Raw genomic sequence first — 7,746 nt, forward strand, 5'->3', positions numbered from 1 at the left:
CTCAGGCACTGAAGTTTGATTAACACATCCCTTTTCTCCATATGATCTTGTGTTCTCAGACAAATATCAGGAGTTGCAAGAAAATGCAGTCACCTAGAGATTTCCACACATCATCTGAGATGTCATGCTTCCCAGGTGTCTGCGCATTGAAAAGAAACAATGGGAAAAAAATCAAATACCAAGGATTAAATAAATTAAATACTCAGATTGCCTATACTTTTCTAAGACTTTAATTAAACCAGTCCTTTTCACAAAAACATTGGGATTGTTCCATTAATCTCTCACACACACATACACAGACACACACACACACACTTACACACACACACACACACACACACACACACACACACACTCACATTTATATTTCTTAAACTGAATCTCGTTGTGTCTTCTTGTCCTGAAAGTTTCCTTGAGATATTTGTCTATACTTACTGTTTCTTACCTCCTGGGGAATCTTCAGTCCATCACCATCTGATTTTATCCTTAGCACCACAAAAGTGAAATTGTCACTATCACCAGCATCCTCCATCTTGCCGATAAAAGAATGTCTCTCTTGTCTGCCTAATTTGACTCCTTGGAAGTACTGGACATTTTGATCCTTTTCTCTTCCTCTCATCCTTGATTCTCAAAACACCATACCCCCTTCATTGTCTTGCTCCTGTCCACTTACAGTTTTCAGCTTTATTTCTTGAGGTTTTTTTTTTTTTTTAATTTCAGTGGTTTCTTCATGTTGTTAAACCTGAGTTCAATTCCTAAGTCCTTTTCTTTTACTTTCTAGTGTTTATCTTCCAGAAACTTATAATAGCAAACATTAGATGACTATACCTCCCAACTTTACATGTGTTTAGTAATTTCTTCCTCTGAGCTGTTTCAGTGGTCTCTTTGCTGTTGCCACATGGGTGTATGTCCAAAAGAATTCTTCACTTTACGTGTAAAGTTTTTCTTCTTTTTCCTGTCCTACTTGGAAATGGCACTGCTGTGCACCTCATTACAGAACCCCACACCTAGCCATCCTTGTTTATCTCTTCTCATCTGGCACATCTACCTTGCCAATAACATCTCATGAACTGTTCGTTCTGCACCATCTCGTTGTCACCTCCCTGTTCAAGTGACCATCAGGTCTTGTGTTCTCTGAGAACCAAGACCATATTCTGAACCACTTTCATTTCCTTCTGCGTTCCTTCCACAATACAGTTTCAATGTGCTAATCAGAACGTGTTTCAAAGCATATTTAAACACCTACTGCCCTAATTAAAGCATTTCTATGGCCGCTCTAATCCTAAGGTCCAAACTCCCAAACCTTATTTCTGTGACACAGCACAATAGCACGCGGACCCCAGCCAGCCTCACTACGAGGCCTTCACACTGAAGCTGTCCTTGGCCAGCTTGTCCTTACTCGTGGCGTGTCCTGCACTTGAAACTCTTCTTTATATTCTTCACTCAGTGTTTTACTGTTAATCTTTCAGGTTGAGACCTACTTTTACTTTCTTCCTAGACCATTCTGTCTAAAGTAGCAGTTCTGATAACCAATGCTGTTGGCTTCCTGTATAGTATGGGTTAAAATCTGCAATGTTTTTATGTTTTAATTTTTATAAGCTTCTCACAATAAGCAAACTGCAAATAGCAATTTAAATTATTGTTTTGCTCTTATCTATTGTCAGAGCCTAAAAGAGAACCTAGGACAAAAGCCATATCCAAAATACATTTGTCTAAAAAAAATCACATCTGATATCCAGAGCAAAAATATTTTCTCTTTCATCGAGACAACAATAGATAATGCCAAATAACTCAATTGTAATTCATGAATTTTAATTACTTTCATCCTTTGCTTGTGTCTCCCTTGTGTATTGCCTTCTCCAGTAATGAGTATTCTGTTATAAATATTAAATTTAAAGTATCTCTTATATTAATGAAAATAAATACCATTTTATCATTCTCAATGCTATTGTTAATGTGTTTATCTTGTTATTACTAATAATGTTTTCTTAAATTTCTTATCTGATGTGGTGCTGTATTTTCAGACTAATTTTCTTGTTTGTGAAATAGTCTCTAGCGAAAAAAATCAAAAATCTTGAAACTTGATATTAAATTCTACATCAGTAATTCTGGGAGTACAAAATGTAAGCTTGGGATTCAGTTTCTACATCTGTTGAATCCAAGATTGCGTTGGAAAATCCCAAAGGCCCTTAAAGTCAAATTGTTCTACAAAGTTAAGACAAAGCAGAAAATGAGAAACTTATTGACCAATAAGTGTTGAAACTGAGTGGTAGGTATCAGAAAGATAGTGAAACAGAAACAGAAGGAAAGTTTAGTCATAATCTTACTACTTCTAAGTCATCTAATAATACCTTATATTTTATCATCCTGGATTACATTGTGGTTTAGAATATTGCATACTCAAATGTTAAGGTAGGTCACACTGTCAGTCCCAATAACAGTAATAACATTACATAGCACCTTTCATCTTGGGCTCCCAAATCACTTTATAAGCATCAATTAAATCTAAAAACTCCTCTATGCTAGTATTACTGTGCCCATTTAACAGATGGAAAACTGAGCCAAATCCTCGTTTAAACCATAAAGCACAGCTTTCTTATTTTAAATGAGTACACATGTCTCAGTTAATAGTATGCTAGTAGACACCGAGAGTTGGGTTTAATTAATGAGAATTTCTATATATGATATTTTCATGCCTGTAAGCTTATGGAATCATGTGTGGTATCTGTGAAAATGTGTGGGTGTATACGTGGAGTATGAGTGGGTCTGATTATAAGTATATATAGTCTGTGGGAAAAGCTGCAAGTGAGTATGTGTCTGAATAAATATAAAGTTAATCTGCGCTCCGTAGACACTCAAGTTTTCTTTTTTCTGATTTAAAAACAAGTATTACTTCATTTAACACTTCTGCTATTTGACATTTCCCTCAGCATCTTTTATGTCCTTTTCTGTCTCTATCCTATGCTTTATCCTGTCCTCTTTTTCTGTCAGTTTCAAAGCTCTAGCCTCCAATATTTGTGCTCATCCCACAAACTTCCGGTGGTACCAGAGTACCACCATCTAATACCGTGGTTTCATCAACTTGCGGTGTGCTGGTAATACCCAAATCTACGCCAAAAGATTGACTGTCCCTAAGTATTTCCACTGACTTGTGAGCATTTCTATGAGGGAGACAGACTTTGAGACATGAGACACGGAGAAAGAGGGAAAGAGAGAGGGACAGGGAAAGATACTTCCATAACTCAGTGGAAATACAGGTATGGGTATTAAGTTATTCCATCCCTGTCTTAATCTCATCATTTCTGATAATACATTTGTTCACTCACTCCCTTGAAGTCTAAACCTGTTTTTAATTTTTACCATACTTAGTAAAAGTGACTACTACCCAGAAGCTAACCTAAAACTCCAGGGCTTAACCTCCCTTCTCCATTCCTCGCCTTCTACGATCAAGTAGCCAATCCTGCAATGTAAGATTCCATTTCATTGTTTTGATTCTTCTTAAAACCCTAGCATGGTCCCCTTGGAATAGGCCATTATCTTCTGCATATACCATGACACAGATCTTCTAATACATTCGCGAGTGAGATATGAGTGCATGCTTTAGAAAACAATAATGCAATCATGTCTCTTCTGAAATAATGCCTTTCCATGCCTCTATTACTGTTAGAATCCAGTCCAAACTTCATAAGATTTTCAAGATCCTGCATGACCTAACTTCCACCCACTATAATTATTACTGGCTAATTCTCTTTTTAAATTCTATGAAACATAATTATATATGTATAGCATCAGTTTCTTGAACTTACATGCTTTCTTTCATTCTTTTTTTCTATACCTTTTCCATGTCTTTTTTTGGCTCTGAGAGATGAAAAATATTTTCCTCCCAAAAAAGCTTTATTTTCTGTGTGTCACTTAGCATATAGCAGCATCATTACCTTTGTATAATTTTTCCCCTAGATTTTTAAATTTAGAGAAAACAGAGATTAAGCCTATTCTTGAAACATTGTTTCTGCAGTGCTAGTACTGATCCTGACACATAATAGACATTCTGTAAATATTTATCAAATGGTTGCCTAACTCAGCGTGTGCTTGCCTAAGTCAGTGAGGTCAGTGTTTTAGACTAAGCTTGTAGAAATAAGGAAGATCTGAGAAAAATGGGTCAGATTCATGTTGTTCTAAATAAACTATGTTGTTCTAAATAATATGAGAGCTCTTAGTCTAAACAGTGTATTTCTAGTAGAGAAATATTTATTATGCCCTTTAATCTCCTCTGCCACACCACATATAACTTTAAAAGAAGTTGATTTTGTGTGTGGCTTGGGAAAATGATCTTGGACTTGGAGTCCTGTTCATCAGTACACCCACACAGAAGATGGCTCTGCCCTGGTCACATTCACTTCTCCATAAAAGTAAGAAATGCTTGGTCCTGTGGGACTACCTATAGGTGCAGGCCTAGAAACTATAACCCAGAGAACCCATGGCACCATTTCCTGAAGTTAACAAGTGGCTGTCCCCCAGATGTGTGACAATGACTGGACCACTTTTAGAATGAGCACTGAGTCAGACGTGAGGGCAACAGCTTCCAGCGTCGTGTCATGGCAACTGGCATGCGTGGAGAGAGAAAGGTGGCAATTAAGGAGTGATGCCAGGAATTGAGTTAAGGGCTTCCAAGGTATCCGTTGGTATCAGTCTGTTGTATTTGATTCTGGCCATCAAGTTATTTTGAAGTGTGTTTGTCAAAGTAGAAAGACATATTTTACGAAATTTAGTTTGTCAACTTGCTTCATAGCCTTTATCAACATGTAATACACGGATCTCTAATCATATTTATGAAAAGGCCCCATAATTATTAGGCGTTGTCCCGCTACTCAAAAATGTTATTTCTAGAAGATTTTTGATCCTTTGTAGAATAGTGTGGAACTTACTACTAAAGAGTTTAAAGTTTTTGATAACTGTCAGTAATATTTTATACAACAATGAAATATATTTCGGTTACACCCTACGGCAAATCATGATTTTCATCACAACCCTGCAAATCATCATGGCATAGGTTGAATCTTTCTCCTGAATTAATGACAATGAAAATATTTCAGGAAAGTCCCTGTTGCTGACTTTACTGGTAGAAAAGAGATTGCAGATAATTTATATTTATAAATTATATACTATATTTTTCTTTAGTTTTCTTTCTTTTTTTATAGGTATGCTATGTTACAGCAGCTTCATATCATTTCAATACTCTATATGAAAAAAAAATTCTGGATTGCTGTTTTGTGTTATCAAGTTTTGGGGATACAGAGATGTTACATATTTATTAGAAAATACACTAATTTAAAGCAATAATGCACTCATGTCTCTTCAGAAATAATGCCTTTCAATGCCCCCATTACTGTGGCTTTTTTTTTTTTTTTTTTTTTTTTTTTTTGGAAGGAGTTGGGTACTGGGGATCGAACTCATGACCTCGTGCTCACAAATCAGGCACTTATGCTGCTGAGCTAGATCCTCAGCCTTTGTTTTTTTTTTTTTTTTTTTGTTTTGTTTTGTTTTGTTTTGTTTTGTTTGTTTTTAAAATTTAATAGATAGCCAATAAGAATAAAAATGCTATAAATATTAACTCATTTAGGCCTTTACAATACTTAAATACAGATATAGTTATTATAGCCATTCTACTGATGAGAAAACATAAGCAAGAAGAGGTAAGCAACTTTCTCAGTGTGTATAGTCATTAACATATATCTCATGAAGAGCGGAGCAAGAGCTCAAACATTAGCAGTCCAGTTCTAGTGCTGTAGCCCCTAGGCACTGTTCTGCTGCCCGTAAAAGTGTTTACTCTTTAAGGACAGAGATGGCAGGCCTTCATTTAAAAAATAAGAATGAAAAAATATGATTTTTAATCAAGAAATGTGTGATTTAAACAAAAAGAAATACATGCTACTATATTGCTTTAATTTTTCCTTTTTAAAAAATTTATTTCCTCTGAAAGTTTCCAAAGCACTCAATTTGCCTGAATTTTAAAAAGATATTTCCTTTGCTCCACTTGAATGACTAATAAACATGTAAGTCCACTGGCAAAGTGACAGAGGGTGTTACTCTAATTTTTTAAGGAAAACCAGATGAGTTACACTTTAAGGAATTTATGACAATACAGCCATACTTAAATATTTTCTATTTTAAGTTTCAATTACTACCAAGACAGAATGCTTTGGTTTATGAATAGCAGCAGCTACCATCAGACAACTGAAGCTCACATCAGAAATGGAAATATACATGGATTTCAGATCCTTAGGGAAAAAAATGAATCTATTTAGCTGAAAGAAGCACATCTGAAAGGGTGAAGTGATATTGACATTTCATTTCAATAGGTGTGCTCATTTTTGTTAAAAATTGAGGTAGCCAAAATTTATCCTTAATAAGACCACTACAATTGCTGTGAAATGAGTTGCATTATTTATCTTTCTATATATTAGTAATTTTCTATATAATAATTTCTATATATTAATAAGATTTTAAAAGTCTGTTATACAACTTTTATATACAATTAATTCTAAAAGAACAGTATATAAGAATATGTAACAGGCATTCACTTATTCGAGTATTTAGAAAAATCGATTTTACATTATATGACCTCATTTAGCAACCCAATAGCTAAAGAAAGTATGTTATGAATTACCAACACAATACAAATGGCATTTCATAATCTACAGTAAAAAGTGTTGTTGAGTATTAAGATAGTTCTCATATTTTTCTCTCTTGATAAACACATAAGAATATTATTTGGCCTAAATTAGCTCCTTTTATATAAATTAGACTGGAAAATTGCATCAGCTTTATTTAGAAATATCCACAAGAGAGATAGTCTGATTATCGAGGTCACTGCTGTGTCTACGGTAGTGACTTAAAAACCAGTCTTATCATTAGAAATATTATATGTAATGTAATTAAACTTAGCCAAAATTAGGAAAAAATATACATAAAGGCCAAAAAAATCTTCTTTTCCAGTAACAACATGTAAAGATAAAAGGAAAGTATATTTTCTTTGAAAAGAATCTTTCATCATTATGAATATTATAGTTACATTGCTTTCTGCATTAAAAAGTATTACTCCTTAAGTATTTAAGAAGGCATATGCTTACCTCCCTACCCTTCTGTAGGGAGAACAGGACACATGCACACTCACACACACATGCAAGCATGCACAAACAGATTCTCCCTAAATACATAGAAAGAAATTTCTTCAAAATTTCTACTACCTTGAACTGTAATTTGGGCATTAGATAAAGGGAACAGACTTTATACTAATGGATTCCATGCATATGAATCTCAGTAAAATGCCTTGTGTGTATGCATGTGTGTGAACAGTAGAATGCCATCTTTTAAACTTGCTAACTAAAACTATGATAAAACACAAAAGTTAAATATTTTATTACACTATCGTCATCATTTCATTGTTGGTCACAGTATATAAACATCGGGAAGAAGGACATAGTCTTAGAATATTAGAAAAACTGGTGACTACATTGTTTCCTGGTAGAAAAGATAAAAATCTTTTTTGTGTTCTTCTCTAGCTTCATGAATTGGAAAATCATATTTAGTTTTGTATCCTAAAGCAAAACTATCTCTAATTCTTCATTGGTCACTTCCTCCTTGATTCACATTTTCATTCAATTTGTAAAGTTATCAAATTATTAGTGAGTTAGAAACGTTCTTAAACGCCAGGAATCCACAGGGGACAGTACAGAGACAATTCTT

At 34.4% G+C, this 7,746-nt stretch overlaps 1 non-coding gene across 1 annotated transcript; it reads right to left on the reverse strand.

Moving 5' to 3' along the window:
- Window positions 1–5,962: 5,962 nt before the first annotated feature.
- Window positions 5,963–6,084, reverse strand: LOC111753860 (small nucleolar RNA SNORA27). The gene has a single exon (XR_002788637.1). It is a non-coding gene; the product is annotated as a small nucleolar RNA SNORA27 (small nucleolar RNA).
- Between the last annotated feature and the right edge of the window lie 1,662 nt (window positions 6,085–7,746).

This window comes from Cavia porcellus, unplaced genomic scaffold (genome assembly GCF_034190915.1).
Source record: "Cavia porcellus strain 051 isolate PalLab524CR breed Dunkin Hartley unplaced genomic scaffold, mCavPor4.1 scaffold_4, whole genome shotgun sequence".
Lineage (NCBI taxonomy): Eukaryota > Metazoa > Chordata > Mammalia > Rodentia > Caviidae > Cavia > Cavia porcellus.